Below are 20,940 nucleotides of genomic sequence, written 5' to 3' on the forward strand. Positions count from 1 at the left end.
AACCTACCAGAAGGTTCTGGGCTCTGCCCCACGTGTCCTCTCTGTCACCTTTACCCTACATCTGTGCCTATCACGTGCCCCACTGGCAGACCGGCTGCTGTATCCTCAAATGCCCATCACTGCCAGCCACCGGTGCACCATGCTCCAGTGGCACACTTCCCCTGCTCTGCTGGTAGAGTGGGCTACTACACACACGATCTCGCTCTCTACCAGTAGCCAGCGCTACGCGCCGTAGTGACCCATTCTATGTCACTACACTTGTACCAATGGGCCTCATGGACTCGCGATTTCCTGCAGTGTTTATTTTAGCAAGGAAAGAACCGGATGGGATTCAATTTCTCGGAGTCTCATCAACAGTTATTTGGCCATTATCTGTAATTCACTGAGTGCGTGATCAAACTGAACACTTTTACTCAGAGGAATTAACATGCGTTAGAATAAAGGAGGGAGAACGTTTAACACGTAGGCCTTCGCGACCAATATTATTCGTGATAACGTTTTTTGGGTTCGATTGGGTGTTGACACATTGAAATTTATGCGATCTCACCTAAAACACATTCCTGCGGAGGGAGCTGGTAGGAACGTTGGGTTACTCGGTCAATGGCCAGGGTCAACGGCGGCGTGGTGTATTCCACAAATATGGCCGACTGTGAGGGCGGGCACAAGCCGGCGTGAGAAGGTTAAACGTTGAGTTTTATAAGGGCACCACGGGGTGACCAGCCCCTCCCCACCCAGCCCCACCCCTCCCACCCTCCGCACTCAGCCCCTCCCCACCCTCCCCACCCAGCCCCTCCCCACCCTCCCCACCCAGCCCCTCCCCTCCCACCCCCACCCAGCCCCACCCTCCCCACCCAGCCCCTCCCCACCCAGCCCCACTCTTCCCAATTTTTGATGCACGACGGATGGACACAATAATCCCCTGTGGGCTGGTGTAACCAGGGGGTTCCTACCAGTAAAAAGGTTATCATATTGTTGTGTTGCAATATGATGCTATTGAAACCGCATGTTTCTGTTCACGATAGCTGTGATTGTTGTGTTTACTGTGAGACTCAACTCCGCACTGCAATAACAACTTCCAGATGCAGCGTTGCAATTATAAAGGAAAATAAAGGGACATTTATTGGAACATTGTTGAAAATGATAAACAGAAACAACCACTTGTGTAAAAGGAAAAAAATATGAAGTATATATTTCATCTGAATATAACTCGGGCAAAATAATCCGTAAAACCCCATCTTCGCGTCATCGTTTATTGCACTTTAAGGAAGGCGAAATGAATGCGTGAAGGTCTCTATTAGTTAGCTGTACCTGCTGATATGATGGCACTTTCATAGTGACAGACAGCTAGGCCGGAGATGCTGTCCACAGTGCAGAGGGGACATTGGGGAAGTGAGCCTGTGCTGTCTCTTGAAGGTAGTATAGCGGTTAGCACGCTATGTGTGTGTGGGGAGCAATAGTATCGCGGTTAGCACGCAATGCGTGTGTGGGGAGCAGTAGTATAGCAGTTAGTGCTTTGTGTGTGCATGTGTGGGGAGTGGTAGTGTAGCGGTTAGCCTGTAGTGTGTGTGGGAAGCGGTAGTTTACCGGTTAGTGCTTTGTGTGTGTGGGAGCGGTAGTGCAGTGGTTAGCACGCTGTGTGTCTGTGGGGAGCGGTCGTGCAGTGGTTAGCACGCTGTGTGTCTGTGTGGGGAGCGGTAGTGCAGTGGTTAGCACGTTGTGTGTCTGTGTGGGGAGCGGTCGTGCAGTGGTTAGCACGCTGTGTGTCTGTGTGGGGAGCGGTAGTGCAGTGGTTAGCACGCTGTGTGTCTGTGTGGGGAGCGGTAGTGCAGTGGTTAGCACGTTGTGTGTCTGTGTGGGGAGCGGTCGTGCAGTGGTTAGCACGCTGTGTGTCTGTGTGGAGAGCGGTAGTGCAGTGGTTAGCACGCTGTGTGTCTGTGTGGGGAGCGGTCGTGCAGTGGTTAGCGCGTTGTGTGTTTGTGTGTGTGGGGAGCGGTAGTGCAGTGGTTAGCACGCTGCGCTAATAAACCTGGCGACCCAAGTTCGATTCCCGCTCATGGCCAACACCAGTGACGATTATCTGAACCGGTCCTGGGCCTCCTCAAAGTCGACTCAGCCTCAAAATGAGTAATTAGTGCAGTATGTAAACATCGTCACTGGGGAGACAAAGGCGGCCGGGCGTTGTGCTGTCCACACACCCCCTCGTGCGGCTTGCCGGCCTTTTAGGTGCTGCTCGCTAAAAGCGCTTGCCCCAACAGTCTTCGTCGTTGTCTCTTGAAGCACCGCTGTAAAATATTTGACACGAGTAATACGTGCACCATTGAAGAAAACTTGGCTGCAGTCCGCTTGCGTTCGTGCACACTTGCCTTTGCTCCAGATGCGGCAAACGGACGCTGCGGATTTACTCGGACTGTTCCATGACTCGCAAAAGCATCACAATGGGGGGGGGGGAGGGGCCCTTCACAAGAACAACACCCAGGAGCCAAACTCTCGAGTTTATTCATTCAACGGCCACTCCCGCCACCACACTTGATCGCACGCCAAGTGAAGCCTTCGTTAATATATAACGCGGAGGCTTTGGCGCTAAGGCTAGATGAATCAAGCCTGATCGTTTGGGTGCCACTGTACGCAGGAGGTCGTGGGTTCGTTTCCGACCCCGACGCCTCCTGTATATTGGTAGTTTGCGGTGTCTCTCTCCCCGTAATTGGCTGATATAAATTTCCACGTGACAAGCCACTGCGTTGAGCAATAATTTGTGATTGCCAGGTCGCTTCCGAAAAAGAGCGAAATAGCTCAGTGGTCCTTACCTGGTAATATAAAAATAGTTTAGTTTAAGTTTAGTTTAGAAGCCAGAGCGACAGAGTTGATCATCAGAGATGGAGACTGAACTTTACACCGTGGGGCCTGATGAGAATTACCTTGATAATTGGTTCTTTACCCTTCTATCTGGCAACAAAACTGACACCTTTTTGCAAGGAGTCATGTTTGCATAGACCGCAATACCTGCAGTCATAATACAAACAAAAGAACATAACTCTGATAATGTGGACTGTCCTTGAAGTTGATTGGTCCACACCCGAGACAGCTTTCCTTCGAGCCTAGTCTCATATGGGTTGGACCAGATGACGCCAAAAGGCGCACAACTCAAGGACAATGCACCATCAGAGTATGAGAGCTCGGGGCAAGCATCTACACTATGGGGACCTCATTTGCCAGTAAAAATATGATAATTGGTTCTTTACCCTTCTATCTGGCAACAAAACTGACACCTAGAGAATTACCTTGTAAATGTTTTCTGATGACCAGTTTTTTTTAATTGCCATATGAATAGTTACCCGAAATTAACTATTGTGTAACAGACAAAACCTTGAAAATTAAAAATACAGTTATACCCCGATTTACGTCACACCCTGTTTCATCGTTTCGCAAAGAAGTCGTCACTTTATTGTTAACACCGCTACCAGATCAGTGTCACCTCAACGTCACATCGCTGACAGCATCGTCCGTCCTCTCTCCTATCCGTCGCCTCTCAGCCTTCGCCTCCACCACCACCGCCACCTACTACTACTACGACCCTATAAATCGCTTCGATTCACGTCGTTTCGATATTCTTCGTCGCACCTTTCACGTAAACCAGGCTTTTGCGGTATTACTAAATAGCTGTGCTTTTGCGCAAATGGCAACGCAACATCACAAATAATTTGATCAATATCAAAGTCTGCTCACCGAAACACAGCCGACAGTGATTGTTGCTCGTCACATCACCGGCTTGTCACATGACCTTGTCAGCGATGAAGGGGGGGGGGGATGCCCTTTGTTAAATGACACGTGTCATCTATGGATTGTCACCTTTGCCTCGCAGCTTGTCCACTTCAGCTTAGGCCTTTCGCATAGGCAGCACTAATGCTGAAAGAATGGTTCAATAATTTTCACAAATAAAAACCTAATAATATTTATATGAAATTAACCTCAAAATGTTTTAGTTATTGAAGATGAACAAACACATCCTCTTTACTGTACCATAGTAGTGGACAACTGGTGCCCATCCTGCATCTGTTGGATGACGGGATGTATCGCTCTTTCACAGTGCCCCGCCATGGATGGGTGGTGGCTATGCCTTTGATGCACGTGGCTGCCTGTAATCCTGCACTGTTGGAGGCAGCAGCGAGGGTTGGTAGATCACCGTACACTGATGTTGTTGTCAAATTCCCTTCCTCTGGGCGTCGAGGTGCCACAACCCTGGCTTGCCAGCGGAAGGTGGTACAGCATCTGTTCCATCTGCACGGGATAGTGTTGCTCCATCACACGCATGGGTTTTCTACGGGTGCTCCGGTTTCGTCTCGCATACAAACACTCATTGATTGGCCGAAAACACCTTAATATATAGAGGACCGCAGAGCTTTGGAGGGGGGGGGGAGGGGAGTTTAGCGCCAGCTCCTATCGCCTTGCTGCCTTTCCCGCTTCTCTGTGGTTCCTTCTGCCTCCGAGTCGTTCTTCTCTGCGCTCGGGAGCGAGCCAATACTGTGCGGCACCATGACAAGTTAAAATGAGTTTTTATACTTATTGAGCATTGTTGAGATTGGTTACAAAATGGCCGTATTTCAGAGACTTTGGCAACCTTCAAGTTGCTGACGTTTGTGACGTTTTCTTGACGTAGAATGCGAGCACATTGGTCAACGAATGCATCAGCTGTTGAACACTGACAGGGGGGACACGATGCTGCGTGTAAAATATGACACTTACAAAAATAACAATGATAGAAAGTCTTGCCGCTGGGAAGTCAAGTTTAAAACGGAACACCGGCATGAATTATTAACATCGCGGAAACGGTTACGGCGGCCAATTCTATCAGTGCAGGATTAATGAAATAACGAGTTTGGCAGTGAAAGAGATGATGATCATGTTTGCAATTTCCTATAACCGCTCGCTGGAGCACCTCCCTAATTAAAATCCGTAAACGGTGAGAAAACCCATTGCAGCAAACAGATACCACGTCCACACGGGGTGCGTATTGTCGCAGAGCTCTCAAGGCTTCAGGAAATACCACCGGTTGACCATCTTCGTGTGTTGGTAAAAAGATACCCGTCTTCCCGACCTGCACTAATTATTTCTGTTCTTTCGTGTGGCTTAAGAACAGCAGGTGTAACTGTCGATGTCTTATCCGCTCAGTTGTTTGTTCAGAAGCAGGATGGATCTCGTCCCATTCCTCCTCTAAAGGGGGGTGAGTGTTTACGATGCGGTCGGTTGGTTTGGGATTCGTGGCCACGCGCGCACTCGCAGGCCGCCGGGTCTTCGTTGCGCCGTTTTGTTTCCCTTGCGTGATGGGTTTACCCGTGATTGCTACCTCGAGGCAGACTTTCTGTGTGCGTGTGTCCCCATCGTGGAAAGGTAAAAGCCATCTCTCCACGTGTGTGGCTCCCCAGAGGCAATATTGATGACTGCACCGATGATTTCATACGAAGGATGAAGTTGGGTCTGCAGTTCTGCCTGTTGGTTGGCCTCATTTTCTCAATGTATTGAGTCTGGTCTAAGATCATATGTGTACATATGCAGTTCTTTGGAACAGGTGTTTTTTGCGCCATGGTGGCGAGATGTTGACTGCCTTGCCCGGTGTTTAGGAGGTCGAGGGTTCGACCCCGACCCTGACACCTGTATATTTGGAGTTTGCGTGTCTCTTTCCCTGTGGCCGCGTGGATTTTTCTCCGGGTGCTCTGGTTTTTCCCTCCACATTTAGAATCAACATCACGTGTTTAGAGTATTTGGCTACTATACATTGGCATGTGATGGACCCACTTTGTTAAACCGTCATTTGGCCAGGCCCGCTTCTGAAAAAGAACTATGTAAGTCAGTGGCCCTAACCTGGTAAAATATAACATAGTTTACAACGCAGGCTAAGACTCTGTCTGAGCTTAGGTATGTGCATTGCACATCTTCGTGTGTTGTTAAATATATTTGCTCTTCTAATTTTAAAATCTTTATTGGTGCTCTAATTCAATAAGAAAGAAGCATTTAGTTTTCAAATATTTACCCATTTAAGTCTTCCAAGGCATTTCATATCGACATTTCTTTGTTCAGGTCTAAGCCCTCTTAGATCTTGTTGTTCTTGTGTAGAGGGATTTAAAAGGGGAGCAGTGTGAGAGAAAAAGCAGAAAGAGAAGCGTAGTGACCTGCAGTGTAAGTGAGTGGTGAGTGAGTTGGTGAGTGTTGTGGTGGATCAGCCAGTCATCTCAGTCAGTCGACCCGTGGCACCTGGGTCTGCCCTGTGACCTCCTGCCAGCCGGCGTGCGACACTTCACGTGGCCTCAAGGTGCACATGGCCTGGCACAAGCGTCGTGGTGACGACACAGGCGAATGGCGGTTGTTGTCGTGACCTGCAGCCTCGGTGGTGGCGGCGGTTGAACACGGCTTGGATGAGGTTGGAACAGTCAGTCTGCGAGACTGAGTCCTCAACACTGGTGGAGCAAACAATGCGAATAAACCTCTTCTTGGTTCTTTCGGTAAAGTCACGTAGAAGGGAAGTAATAAAATAATAAAAATAAAACATAATAAAATTATTCTCACGACGTTTCGGCCACAACGCAAGCAGCCGTCCTCAGGCGAAGAATGAAACACCACCAAGCTTGGAGCGTATATTTAAGCTGGGTTAGAGGGGGGTAGGTGGGAAGAAGAGCGCCTAAACAAAATAATTTGCATATCAAGAGGAATTCAGCATATGGAAAATGCGTAGGAGGTGGGCGGGGGGGGGTTCCAAATCAATACTATGCCCGTGCATTATGCAGGATTAGCAGCATCAAAGGGGGGGGGGGGGGGGGGGGGTAGCATTAACAAAGGAAAGGAATGTTAATAGTATGTAGCTGCAGTTACTAAACAACCACGTAAAAAACTAAAGTATAAACTGCATAACAAACTAAAGTATAAACTACATAGCATCATCAGTATACTTACTATACTCTACAATAAGCTGAGTTACTAACAGTAAGTAATACATAAAAAAATTTCTACGTTGTAAAAAATTATATAATATGCTTCCATCTAAACTTTATTTCTCTTACATCACACGCGTCTATACCGTACTATATACTGCCATAGGCAAACCCAACATTAAATTACATACTGTATTGCTATAAACCACCCTATACCTTATACATTTTAATATAACACTATGTATTATTCTACCCACCCTAATGTGTATCAAAATGGTTTATTACGTCCTTCCAGTGATTGCTAAGCCAGAATCCATCTTCTCGGTTAAAATTGTCTCTGTGTTTGTATATGTGGATCGCCTCATGAACGAATCTCTCATGATAGCCAGATGGCTTGCAGAGAACCTCTGTCTTGGAGAAGTCAATGTCATGTGAGCCCACTGAGTTGTAACAGTGATCTGCCACGGCTGAGGTGTTTGTCCTACCGTGTTTCAGGTCAGCTTTATGTTCACGGATGCGGTCCGAGACATGTCGTTTGGTTTCCCCAATGTAACTGCTACCACAGAGGCAACTTAGTTTGTAGACACCAGGGTACTGTATGTCTGGAACCACATCTTTTACAGACGGTACCAGATCACGGATTTTATGTACTGTGTTGAATCGGACCTGGATCTTGTGTTTAATCAGGATTTTGGAGATCTTTTTTGTGACCCCAGCAATGTAGGGTAAGGTGATGGTCTTGAAAGGCTTATCTAAAACCGGATTCCCACCACCATCCATCCCAGAAGAATTCCCTCATCAAGACTCTATATCATAGAGCCCAATGCATCTCCGACCATGAACACATTTCCAGTGAACTCAAACACGTACGCCAAGCTCTTGAGGCTAATGGTTACTCCGACTACACAATCCGCAAAGCCATCACTCCAACCATCAAGAAGGATCCTGTTGAGGAGCCTTTCAAGACCATCACCTTACCCTACATTGCTGGGGTCACAAAAAAGATCTCCAAAATCCTGATTAAACACAAGATCCAGGTCCGATTCAACACAGTACATAAAATCCGTGATCTGGTACCGTCTGTAAAATATGTGGTTCCAGACATACAGTACCCTGGTGTCTACAAACTAAGTTTCCTCTGTGGTAGCAGTTACATTGGGGAAACCAAACGACATGTCTCGGACCGCATCCGTGAACATAAAGCTGACCTGAAACACGGTAGGACAAACACCTCAGCCGTGGCAGATCACTGTTACAACTCAGTGGCTCACATGACATTGACTTCTCCAAGACAGAGGTTCTCTGCAAGCCATCTGGCTATCATGAGAGATTCGTTCATGAGGCGATCCACATATACAAACACAGAGACAATTTTAACCGAGAAGATGGATTCTGGCTTAGCAATCACTGGAAGGACGTAATAAACCATTTTGATACACATTAGGGTGGGTAGAATAATACATAGTGTTATATTAAAATGTATAAGGTATAGGGTGGTTTATAGCAATACAGTATGTAATTTAATGTTGGGTTTGCCTATGGCAGTATATAGTACGGTATAGACGCGTGTGATGTAAGAGAATAAAGTTTAGATGGAAGCATATTATATAATTTTTTACAACGTAGAATTTTTTTATGTATTACTTACTGTTAGTAACTCAGCTTATTGTAGAGTATAGTAAGTATACTGATGATGCTATGTAGTTTATACTTTAGTTTGTTATGCAGTTTATACTTTAGTTTTCTACGTGGTTGTTTAGTAACTGCAGCTACATACTATTAACATTCCTTTCCTTTGTTAATGCTACCCCCTCCCCCCCCCCCTTTGATGCTGCTAATCCTGCATAATGCACGGGCATAGTATTGATTTGGAACCCCCCCCCCCGCCCACCTCCTACGCATTTTCCATATGCTGAATTCCTCTTGATATGCAAATTATTTTGTTTAGGCGCTCTTCTTCCCACCTCCCCCCCTCTAACCCAGCTTAAATATACGCTCCAAGCTTGGTGGTGTTTCATTCTTCGCCTGAGGACGGCTGCTTGCGTTGTGGCCGAAACGTCGTGAGAATAATTTTATTATGCTTTATTTTTATTATTCTATTACTTCCCTTCTACGTGACTTTACCGAAAGAACCAAGAAGATGAATCCCTGCAGTCACGAAAGCTTTAAATCGAAATGCGAATAAAGTTAGAGGAACACAACCATGGTAGTATTAGTCGTGTGATCAGGAGGCGACTGACCTCATAGTCACCCAGCATCTGGTTTGAGGTCTTCCCCTTGGTCTCTGACTTTATGGGTGGCACTCGAATTACTGGACATTGTGAAAAAGAGCTTTATAGCTCATTGGATTCCACCAGGATAAATATTCTAATTCTAAACTGGGCTCTGCCGGCCCAGTATTGGCCCAGTATTGGCCCAGTATTGGCCCAGTATTGGCCCAGTATTGGCCCAGGATTGGCCCAGGAGTGGCCCAGGAGTGGCCCAGGAGTGGCCCAGGAGTGGCCTCGAAGTGGCTTGGAGTGGCCCAGTATTGTATGTATGTTGAACTTCTTTAGCATCGTAGGTCACCAACAGTGTTAATGGAAAGTGCGGGATGCCTGTCTGAGTAAGCTGCCCTCTTCTCTGCTGCGACACATTCCACTATCACAGCCTCCTCCTCCCTACGAGAAAATTTCTATCCTTCCACGGGAGTGCACGAATTCTCCGCATGCACCTGCATGCAAAAGCCATAATCCTCTTTTCTAGATTCCTTTGTTGGAAGACAATGTTTTTGATCCACGCAGTAACATAAACATTACTCCAACTTTAAATACCCATCTCTCAACACGAACATTGATCTCTCTACCGCTTTGAAGTGGTTGAAATGTAGTTTGTCAAAAAAGGTAGCCTCGGTACACCACACATCTCTTGAGCTCCTTCTCACGACTCCCCGGTGTTACGCAATTCACTCCCCAACCACTTCCTCTTTGACCTCCACACTCCCACTACTTACTGACACACGAGTGATTTACAAGCTCCGCAAGGCTCATCCCTGTCTCCTTAAAATATTCGCAAAGGCTCGCGCTAAGTCCACGGTGTGCACCCTCGAGCTTCCGAGGGATCCAACGCCTCGACCTTTGACCCTCGCAATCGATGCTGCACCGTCCACATTCTCCTACGTCTCTTTCATTCCAAAATAGCGCCATCGTGATCTCTGTGGGTGTCCCCCCCCCCCCCATCCGTCGTGTAAAGTTGATAACTTTTTTTTTGGTGCTATTTTCTTATTTGTTTATTCATTTAGTAGATTTTGCTTGGTGTTGTAGTAGGGTTTTCATTTGCTCGGTGTGTACGTATGTGTGTGTTTTGGGACGGTATGCGCGCTGCACTACAACCTGGTGACCAGAGTTTGATTCACACTCACGCCTAACACCGTTGGTGATTATCTGAACCGGTCTTCGGCATCCCCTAGGTCGACTCAGCCTCAAATGAGTACCTGCTGCGGTGTGTAAACATCACCACGAGGGAGACAAAAGTGGCCGGGCGTGGTGCTGGCCACCCACCCCCTCGTGTTCCGTGTCGGCCTTCATAGGTGCTCACTAACAGCACTTGTCCCAACAGTGTCTTGTGCACCTGAAAGTCCACCTAGCATGGCACAAGCGCCACGGTGACGTCACCGCCGCTTAGTGGCTAACGCCGTTTGTGTTAATTTACGTGTGCGGGAACAATCCTCTATGTTTACACGTAGACGAGTGCACCTCCACACACGTGGCGGAGGAGAACTGCAACGCTTCGTACAGAATCTTCATGTCACACTGGAAACGTTGTTACCCAGGATGCAATGTGCCAGCAACATGTGATCTTTCAATTTTAATACAAATGCGTTCATGCATGCATCGTTGATTTTGTTGTTGTTGCTCAATGCCTATTTATGGGTAACCGTTCATATGCCAATTTAAGGCTGTTGATCTGAAAACAGTTTTAAAAATGTTGCTCTCAGGAGTCCGTGGTGTCAAGTGAGGTCTTCAACTAATATTCACTCCATCTCTATAGCCTCTCTGTGTGCTCTGAAAGATGGACCATTTGCCCTAAATATTAATTATTACATTTATATTTCACCCCATCTCCTAATTTTTGAAGGCAGCATTGTTGTTGATGAATGTGTTGAGTTTTTATAATGAGGAATAGATTTTATTTTATCCCCCCAGGGAAGGGGAGCAGCAGGCAGGAGGAGGGGAGTGGCTTTTTACGTAGCAATAACGGAACGAATGGGGAGTTGGAACGTGCGCATGCGTGGTGTATTAGAGACCTCGGGTCTCAAGCTGTTGCGGCTTCCCCTATGGACAGAAGGACAGGGGGAGAAGGTGGGGGTATTTATTTATGCTGCTTCCAAAAATAAACATCCTTGTGGGATGGAGGCGAAGCTATGGGATTGATTGCATTCTGCAATGACCCAACCCCAATTCTGGCAAGTGTGTCTCAACTGTATGACCTTGGAGGGAATCTCTCTGGAGCATATTGGTGGATGAATGGTGACTCCCGGTTAGCACGGTTGGCTACGTGCGGTGCGAACTCCCGAAGCATTCAGCTCCTGGGCACATTGCCATCATATGCAAGCGTATAATAGTATAGCAACTTATGAATCTTTGTCCAGATGAGTTCAACCAGGAGATGGATCTAAGTTAATGTGTGGCGGATTTCTTCAGTCCCTCTGTTGAATCTTTAAAACGTCCGGATGCAGAGCAGCGGGTTCTCTTATACTCCGCGAGTTCTCTTATACTCTGATGCAGAGCAGCGGGTTCTCTTACAATCCGTTGCAGAGCAGCGGGTTCTCAGCTGAGTATTAATAATAACGATTTACTGCCCTTTGTCAATCCACGGTTCCGAGATGGGTCTCCCTATGCCGCATTGGCCAGACTGGGGGTTGTTTGACCATACTTCACCACGCTGGTGCACCTAAAAACTGTCAAACGCTGCAATACCCCAGCCAGGGGGTGGAGGGGGGGGGCTACCTGTTTGGCAAAACTGTAGTTCAAGTTAAAGGGCCTGTCCAATCGGGGAATAGGTTTGGAGTTGGCAGTAAATGTGACTTTTTTTTTAGCAATACATGTTATAAACCCACGTAGAACAATTTAATAAGCGTCTGTGAATAAAAGCTGCAGTCTATCATTGCCTCAGGCTGTTAAAAACATTTGGACAATGTGTATGGTGAGCGATGGTTGTGAAAGATGATTCAGGCCCGATACAGTTACTTAAAAAAAAAAGAAACGCATAATTAGATTTCTTTCCAATCTCGATATACTGGCAGGAAATGTAAGGCTGTCAAGTTACCTTTGGCGGAGCAGCGTGCCCTTCAAGATGAAAGAAACAGCGGAGCGGGGCAATTTGCCTCACACTGAGAAAGCGTGGAGTGGAGTCAGATGAGATGGGAGAGATAGGAGAGGGTGTGAAGGGGAGGAGAGTGAGATGAGAGGTATGAGAGAGCCTGGAGGGGAGTGAGATGAGAGGGAAGAGAGCGCAGAGGGGAGTAGAGTGAGATGAGAGGGGATTTGTAGGAGAGTGTGTGGAGGATGGGGGTAGAGTGATATGAGAGGTGAGAGGCAGGAGTTGCGTAGAGGGGAGTAGAGTGAGATGAGAGTGGAGAGGTAGGAGAGTACGTGGAGGGGAGTGGAGTGAGATGAGAGGGGAGAGGTAGGAGAGTGCATGGAGGGGAGTGGAGTGAGATGAGAGTGGAGAGGTAGGAGAGTGCATGGAGGGGAGTAGAGTGAGATGAGAGTGGAGAGGCAGGAGAGTGCGTGGAGGGGAGTAGAGTGAGATGAGAGGGGAGAGGCAGGAGAGTGCATGGAGGGGAGTGGAGTGAGATGAGAGTGGAGAGGTAGGAGAGTGCATGGAGGGGAGTGGAGTGAGATGAGAGTGGAGAGGTAGGAGAGTGCATGGAGGGGAGTAGAGTGAGATGAGAGTGGAGAGGTAGGAGAGTGCATGGAGGGGAGTGGAGTGAGATGAGAGTGGAGAGGTAGGAGAGTGCATGGAGGGGAGTGGAGTGAGATGAGAGGGGAGAGGTAGGAGAGTGCATGGAGGGGAGTGGAGTGAGATGAGAGTGGAGAGGCAGGAGAGTGCATGGAGGGGAGTAGAGTGAGATGAGAGTGGAGAGGTAGGAGAGTGCATGGAGGGGAGTGGAGTGAGATGAGAGTGGAGAGGTAGGAGAGTGCATGGAGGGGAGTGGAGTGAGATGAGAGGGGAGAGGTAGGAGAGTGCATGGAGGGGAGTGGAGTGAGATGAGAGTGGAGAGGTAGGAGAGTGCATGGAGGGGAGTGGAGTGAGATGAGAGTGGAGAGGTAGGAGAGTGCATGGAGGGGAGTGGAGTGAGATGAGAGGCGAGAGGTAGGAGAGTGCATGGAGGGGAGTGGAGTGATATGAGAGGGGAGAGGTAGGAGAGTGCGTGGAGGGGAGTGGAGTGAGATGAGAGGGGAGAGGTAGGAGAGTGCATGGAGGGGAGTGGAGTGATATGAGAGGGGAGAGGTAGGAGAGTGCATGGAGGGGAGTGGAGTGAGATGAGAGGTAGGAGAGTGCATGGAGGGGAGTAGAGTGAGATGAGAGTGGAGAGGTAGGAGAGTGCATGGAGGGGAGTAGAGTGAGATGAGAGTGGAGAGGCAGGAGAGTGCATGGAGGGGAGTAGAGTGAGATGAGAGTGGAGAGGTAGGAGAGTGCATGGAGGGGAGTAGAGTGAGATGAGAGTGGAGAGGTAGGAGAGTGCATGGAGGGGAGTGGAGTGAGATGAGAGGTGTGAGGTAGGAGAGTGCATGGAGGGGAGTGGAGTGAGATGAGAGGCAGGAGAGTGCATGGAGGGGAGTGGAGTGAGATGAGAGGTGTGAGGTAGGAGAGTGCATGGAGGGGAGTGGAGTGAGATGAGAGGGGAGAGGCAGGAGAGTGCATGGAGGGGAGTGGAGTGAGATGAGAGGGGAGAGGTAGGAGAGTGCATGGAGGGGAGTGGAGTGAGATGAGAGGTGAGAGGTAGGAGAGTGCATGGAGGGGAGTGGAGTGAGATGAGAGGGGAGAGGCAGGAGAGTGCATGGAGGGGAGTAGAGTGAGATGAGAGGCGAGAGGTAGGAGAGTGCATGGAGGGGAGTGGAGTGAGATGAGAGGTGAGAGGTAGGAGAGTGCATGGAGGGGAGTGGAGTGAGATGAGAGGGGAGAGGTAGGAGAGTGCATGGAGGGGAGTGGAGTGAGATGAGAGGTGAGAGGCAGGAGAGTGCATGGAGGAGAGTGGAGTGAGATGAGAGGGGAGAGGTAGGAGAGTGCATGGAGGGGAGTGGAGTGAGATGAGAGGTGAGAGGCAGGAGAGTGCATGGAGGGGAGTGGAGTGAGATGAGAGGGGAGAGGCAGGAGAGTGCATGGAGGGGAGTGGAGTGAGATGAGAGGCAGGAGAGTGCCTGGAGGGGAGTGGAGTGAGATGAGAGGCGAGAGGTAGGAGAGTGCATGGAGGGGAGTGGAGTGAGATGAGAGGGGAGAGGCAGGAGAGTGCATGGAGGGGAGTGGAGTGAGATGAGAGGTGAGAGGTAGGAGAGTGCATGGAGGGGAGTGGAGTGAGATGAGAGGGGAGAGGTAGGAGAGTGCATGGAGGGGAGTGGAGTGAGATGAGAGGTGAGAGGCAGGAGAGTGCATGGAGGGGAGTGGAGTGAGATGAGAGGGGAGAGGTAGGAGAGTGCATGGAGGGGAGTGGAGTGAGATGAGAGGTGAGAGGCAGGAGAGTGCATGGAGGGGAGTGGAGTGAGATGAGAGGGGAGAGGTATGAGAGTGCATGGAGGGGAGTGGAGTGAGATGAGAGGGGAGAGGTAGGAGAGTGCATGGAGGGGAGTGGAGTGAGATGAGAGGCAGGAGAGTGCATGGAGGGGAGTGGAGTGAGATGAGAGGGGAGAGGTAGGAGAGTGCATGGAGGGGAGTAGAGTGAGATGAGAGTGGAGAGGTAGGAGAGTGCATGGAGGGGAGTGGAGTGAGATGAGAGGGGAGAGGTAGGAGAGTGCATGGAGGGGAGTGGAGTGAGATGAGAGGCAGGAGAGTGCATGGAGGGGAGTGGAGTGAGATGAGAGGCGAGAGGTATGAGAGTGCAATGAGGGGAGTGGAGTGAGATGAGAGGGGAGAGGTAGGAGAGTGCATGGAGGGGAGTGGAGTGAGATGAGAGGCAGGAGAGTGCATGGAGGGGAGTGGAGTGAGATGAGAGGTGTGAGGCAGGAGAGTGCATGGAGGGGAGTGGAGTGAGATGAGAGGTGAGAGACAGGAGAGTGCATGGAGGGGAGTGGAGTGAGATGAGAAGGGATAGGTATGAGAGAGTGTGGAGCTGAGTAGAGTGAGATGAGAGGGGAGAGGTAGGAAAGTGTGTGGAAGAGAGTGGAGTGAGATGAGAGGGGATAAGTAGAAGAGTGTGTGGAGGGGGGAAAAGGCATCTAGAAATGTTATGGGAGCAATACTAAAAGTGAAGTGTGCATGAAAGACCCCATGGCATAATTATCAACAGGAGGCTATTCTTTGGGAGTTAAAATTCTGATTTATCGGTGATTAAATCGTGTTTAAGATATGAATGTTATGCCTACACTGTAGCGAAACTCTCCTCTGCCATGTAAATGAGATAGAGCCAGATTCGCACGTTGATGTTATGGCTGAAACGCTGCCTTGGGAGTTTTTTTTACCGCATTGATGGTGATCGGGGGGAACACGAGTTCGTTTTTGCACAAAAAAGCAAAATTCGCCCACACCAGAATTGGGCGCGGATTGTAATTATCCTTGTGTGAATGCAGCAAAAAAATCCATTGAACGGAATTGCGCAGTCTCCCCGCAGTCGCGCATCGCCAAGGCCGATGCTGGCAAAGCCTTCAAGAAAGTTGCAGCCCTTTTATTTTAACAAAATTAATTGGCCTTTCTGAACGAGCGCTTGCTCGGAACTGGCTCAGCATGCAAATGCCAGCGGCAGCAAAGGGCGACAGAGTATCCTTGCGTTGTTTTTGCAGCGAAACCAAATGCACCCCCCCCCCCCCCCCCATAATATAAAGAACAAGTTTAATATATATTTTAACGTCTTGAGGCCTTTTGAAGGACACGCATTATAAAACACACTTCCGTGTTTTAATTGTTCGGTTTTTTTCCATTTCCACTTTTTAAACCAGAATCATTAAACAAACAAAAGAAACGTGTACTGTTGACAGATTTCGCTGTGAATATCGGTTGTTGGCATTGGCTATTAAAAAAATATATCCAACGTGGGCTTCTGTAGTGGAAAGGAGAGTTTATTCTACACATTGCATCCCAACCACCAGCCTTTGATGTTCCCCCAGTAGCTATGTAATCACACTCGTGTCACTAAGTTCTGCTCTGTAGCACGTCTAGTATCGTCACAGGACGCCCATGACAGAGAACCTAGACGCTCATTGGACCCTCCATGCTGAAATACATACAATCTATCTAGATCTATCTGTTCCAAATGCCAGCCCACAGCAGGATCTTGATTTGAAGCTTTCGTGACTGCAGGAATCCATACTCTTTGGTTCTCTTGGTAAAGTCACGTAGGTAGAAATAAAATAAAACATCACGACGTTTCTATCGCGTGACGTCAGCAGGCACACTGCGTGACGATGCCGCTCATTTGCCGTGCAAAATATATGCATTATTGCACCCCCCCCCCCCCCCCCCCCCAAAATACAAAGTCTATTTTTATAATTTTTGCATTGTGTACAGTCTGGAAGCTACCCAAATGCCAAATTTCAAGTTTGTTGCATGTCGGGAAGTATGCTAAACATTTCGAACAGACACACTTATTCACAAATTTCCCTTTTATATATATATATAGATTTAAAAACCCCTTTGTTAACTTGCAAAGCAGTGAACCATCTTGCCCCAGCCGACATTGACATGCTGCACCCATATGTTCCCCCTCAAGGCCTCTAAGATGGTCGAGGCTTGGGTCTACGGGTGAGCGAGGTTTTGTCCCCGTGTCGCCCCCAGGCTATGGAACGCTCGTCCACGAGGTATCAGGGACACTCTCTGAGTCTGTGGACATTTTTTCAAATGCGTCTTAAAACTTATTTATACGCTTCCGCTTATTTATATTTTAGTTTATTTAGTAGATGGATTCTTAAATAATATTTCTAATATATTATTTCTATGCTGAGTGTCTACTGCTGCTGTCTCTTGTACAGCGCTTTGAGATCCTTGATGAACAGTGCTACATAAATGGAATGATTATACCTTCAAAATACATCGAATACCGCTGAAATCTATATGTCATTGTTGCGACCGAGCAATTATCCATTGATAACACGGTTGAGATGTGTAATTTTGAAACTTAAACGGGTAATACAATTTCGGTAATGCTTTAGTTGGCAGAAAATGGCCCACGGGCACTTGAGTCTAACGTACGTCGACGCGCATCTGCAGGATCTAGGGATTACAATCCCCGTGCTGTGTACGTAAAAATGTTGAACCACTTTCGCACCGTACGTAGCCTACGTGTTCATTGGGAGGTGTGGGGGAAGGACAACAAACTAAACACAAAAATGTGTTCCACAGAAACGAGCTTGTCAATCTAGATGATTTAAAAGTGCATAGCTCCCAGTGACTTCCTAATATCGGAAGGAAGAGCATTCCAGACGGCCGCAGAGGCGTATCTGAGAGCCCGTGCAGTGCGGTAAACCGTCTTTGTTCGATGGTTACGTGTTCGCAATTAATCATCCGCTGCGACGCACACGGCGCGTGGCGTTTATGGATCGCGCGCACCGCGGCGTTAACCAGGGCGGGCAGCGGTGGTCTTGAGCCGTGAATCTTTTGCGATGGGCGGCATCACGCTCTACCCACTCTGCCAAGTAACTGCCCTCATGTCGATCGATCTGCTTTTTAATTGACTTGGTGGTCGCCCACACGCTGCAGCTCGGACAGAGTCGAACTCTGTCTCTGTCCGCCACCGCCGGTATAGAGAAGGAGTTTGATTTACGTGAGCCGGAGCGTGTTGGTGACCACCTTCTATCGAAATAAGTAATTTTTTTTAATACTTAAAAAAAAACACGCTTTAATGAAATGTACCGTACGAGTAATGGCAGAACTCCACGACTCCAGGAAGTGGCCCCGAGGCTTGCCACAACGTCAGGGACCGTGGTGATTTACAGCCACCGTGAGTTGAGCGTGGACAATTAGACCAAAGGCGAAACATATCATGTAAAAAAGATGGTTTAAAAATATGTTTTTTGTTTTTAATGATAGAATATAGTATTGTCATCAGTAAGACATAAGTATACCGAGTTTGCAGTCGATACCACATTGGGAAGTGGGTTAAAATTGAGTTAAAATATTTGAGGATATGACAACAACAATAACAGACAGAGTGAGTTCAATAAAAGTGTGTAAAAAACCCAGATTTTACGTAAGTACGAAAATCTAATTCATGTGGTAACTCGATCAGGCGCTGGACCCACGACGACACCTGCCGTTATATATTTGAGCGCTACGTAAAGTTGATTTAATCCAGTGCCTGGAACGCGTAGGTTAAGTGAGACACATTTACATACTCGACATTAAATGTTTTGCAATAAAGTGCAAACAAACGTGTGTGTTTAGGAACACGTGATTTTGAGCCTGTTATCACATTGGGCCACGTGTGTGCTTTTTATGATATTTCTGTTGTTCTGTCAAGGGAGTGCGCAAAAATGATAATAAAAATGCAAAACTTTTACGATCAGTGCGATTGCGCTATGTGTCACCACGGTCTGTGGTGCTTTATAATAATAGCCCCACGAGTCTGAAATAATCGTAACTCGTGAATTAATATTGGAGGCAGTGCCCTGATCTCAGAATACCGCACCTCCGATTAGCACGGTTGGCTACGTACGGTCCGACAGAAGTTCAACGTACACATGTTAAGGCAGCTCACCTGCCCAGGCTCCAGTGAGCCCTCTGCTGCGTCCGAGCACTGGCGCTGGGGCATGCCAGCCCAGGCTGGCCTGTGACCACTGCTCCCATGCGTGGGTCTCATCACGTCATTCAAGAAGGGGAGCAGTTCCTGTATTGAACATTGCCATCACTCCTTCACCCCAGTCTCCTGTAAGCATCGGCCATTGGCAGGGCAACTCAATAAATGCCACCTTGCAGGCCAAGGTGGTGACGTGTAAAGAGCCCGCTATCCGTGGATGGCCTCATGTAATGCACACATTAACGACCAATCATTGGAGTTAGTTACTCAATTGTGAACTAATGCCTATTTTGAGAATGAGATCTTGGTAGCTCTACCCCCTTGGCCCACAATTAGAACGTTGCGAGCTTCATATTCTGGGAGGATGTGGACTTGGCAAATCTCTCAGCAGTATATAACATGGTTTTTGCTTTCGTGAGAGATTGAGTGGTTGTTCGATTGAGACTGGGCCTCAGCCACAGGGAATGTGGAGTTTCCACTGCTGGCTTAGGGGCCATCAATGAAGATAGGCAACCAATGCTTATTTTATCTTGGGGGGCAGGAACTCTATCGACCTTTATCCAGAGTTTGTCTTGGAATTTAAACTAAATTGTTGTTATTTTACCAGGTAAGGCCCACTGAGCTTTCCAGCTCTGGCCACAAATGATGGTCTAACGAAGTGGCTTATCATCGCGTGGATGTTAAGCCACTGGGAGTTATGCACTTTTAAATTTAGATTGAGAACTCAATTCTTTAGAACAGCTTGTTGTTTTAAGTTTGTTGGCCTTCAACCCGCACCTCCGATTAGCACGGTTGGCTGCGTCTGGTGCAAAAGAATTTCAACATACATACATACATAAGCGAGTGTGTAGTAGTGTGTAGTGATTGTGTAGTAGATTGAAAGCTAATTTCTTTAGAACTGCGTTTTCCGTTTAGTTTGTTGTCCTTCCCAGCACTTCTGATGCGCATGCTTGGCTACGTACGGTGTGAAAAAAGTTAAACTTACATGCAGACATAATCATGTTATTGCCAGTCTCTCGGAGTGAGCAATTAGTTAAATCTGTGGTTCGATAGGGGATGGCTCCTTGCCACCACCCGTGGTGATTGATTTGCAGCCTCAAGCGCAGAAACTCCTGGAATTAATTAACTCTGCTTCATTGGCCCTTAGCGCAAGTCACGTTGAATGGTTGATTTTTTTACGGCCTCAACCCTTCCTGCAATTGACTCCAGAACGATGGATGGGGGAAGATATTGTTGACGTTGTAGATGATGGTTGTGTAATGACTTCGTTGTCGCTGGAAGAGGGATGCTGAGGGGAGGTGTTGGGGAGCTTTGTGGGCAGAGGAAAATACCAAAATGTCATTCCTGTTTATCTTAGACCTTTAAAATCTTTTCAGAATGAAATATGCATTCATAGTGGAGGTATCTGATGAGCTGTAACGCTTTTTTGCACGGACGTCCTTTTTGCGTCTTCTTCCTCAACGGCAGTTTCAGTTTTAAGCACGCAGATTGTTTTCTCTTTGAATCTCTTGAAATCTCCTGAAGAGTTGATTTTTTCTCCCACCCCCTGACTCATCTGACGGCAACAAAAAAGGGTGAATCCTGAATAAGTTCTGGATCTCTGCTTATCGCTCTTGCCCCGACCCCCGCCCCCCCCTCCAACTGAGGTGCTGGTGGCGCATTTCATGTCCCGGGCGACGAGAGGAATCGGGCGCCACAGTGGCGAGATGTTAGCTCCCTCGCCTGGTATGCAGGAGGTCGTGGGTTCGATGCCGACCCTGACGCCTGCCGTATCTTTGGAGTTTGCGTGTTCTCTCTCACCGTGGTCGCATGGGTTTTTCTCCGGCTCCTCTGGTTTTTCTCTCCACATTAACAATCAGCGTGCGTTTAGAGTGTTGGGCTGCTATAAAGTTCCACATGATAAGCCACTTCTTTGGGTTGTCATTTGTGGCCAGGCTCCTTCTGAAAAAGAAGCGACATGGGCAGTGGGCCTTACCTGTAAAAATAAAAGTTTTTATAGTTCAGTTTTGGGAATTGTTGAACTTCAAAACAAAAGCAACCAGCCTTCCGAACCCTCCGACCCCCACCGCCCCCACTCAAGGGGGATGGCGGCCG

General features: G+C 48.0%; 1 protein-coding gene across 4 annotated transcripts in view; it reads left to right on the forward strand.

Annotated features, from left to right (window-relative positions):
- Positions 1 to 20,940, forward strand: part of LOC133355754 (phosphatidylinositol 5-phosphate 4-kinase type-2 alpha-like) — a 225,429-nt gene that overhangs the window by 112,571 nt on the left and 91,918 nt on the right. The gene's annotated exons all lie outside the window — the stretch shown is intronic.

Source organism: Lethenteron reissneri, chromosome 7 (assembly GCF_015708825.2).
Source record: "Lethenteron reissneri isolate LAM-NWPU_2019-01 chromosome 7, ASM1570882v1, whole genome shotgun sequence".
Classification (NCBI taxonomy): domain Eukaryota; kingdom Metazoa; phylum Chordata; class Hyperoartia; order Petromyzontiformes; family Petromyzontidae; genus Lethenteron; species Lethenteron reissneri.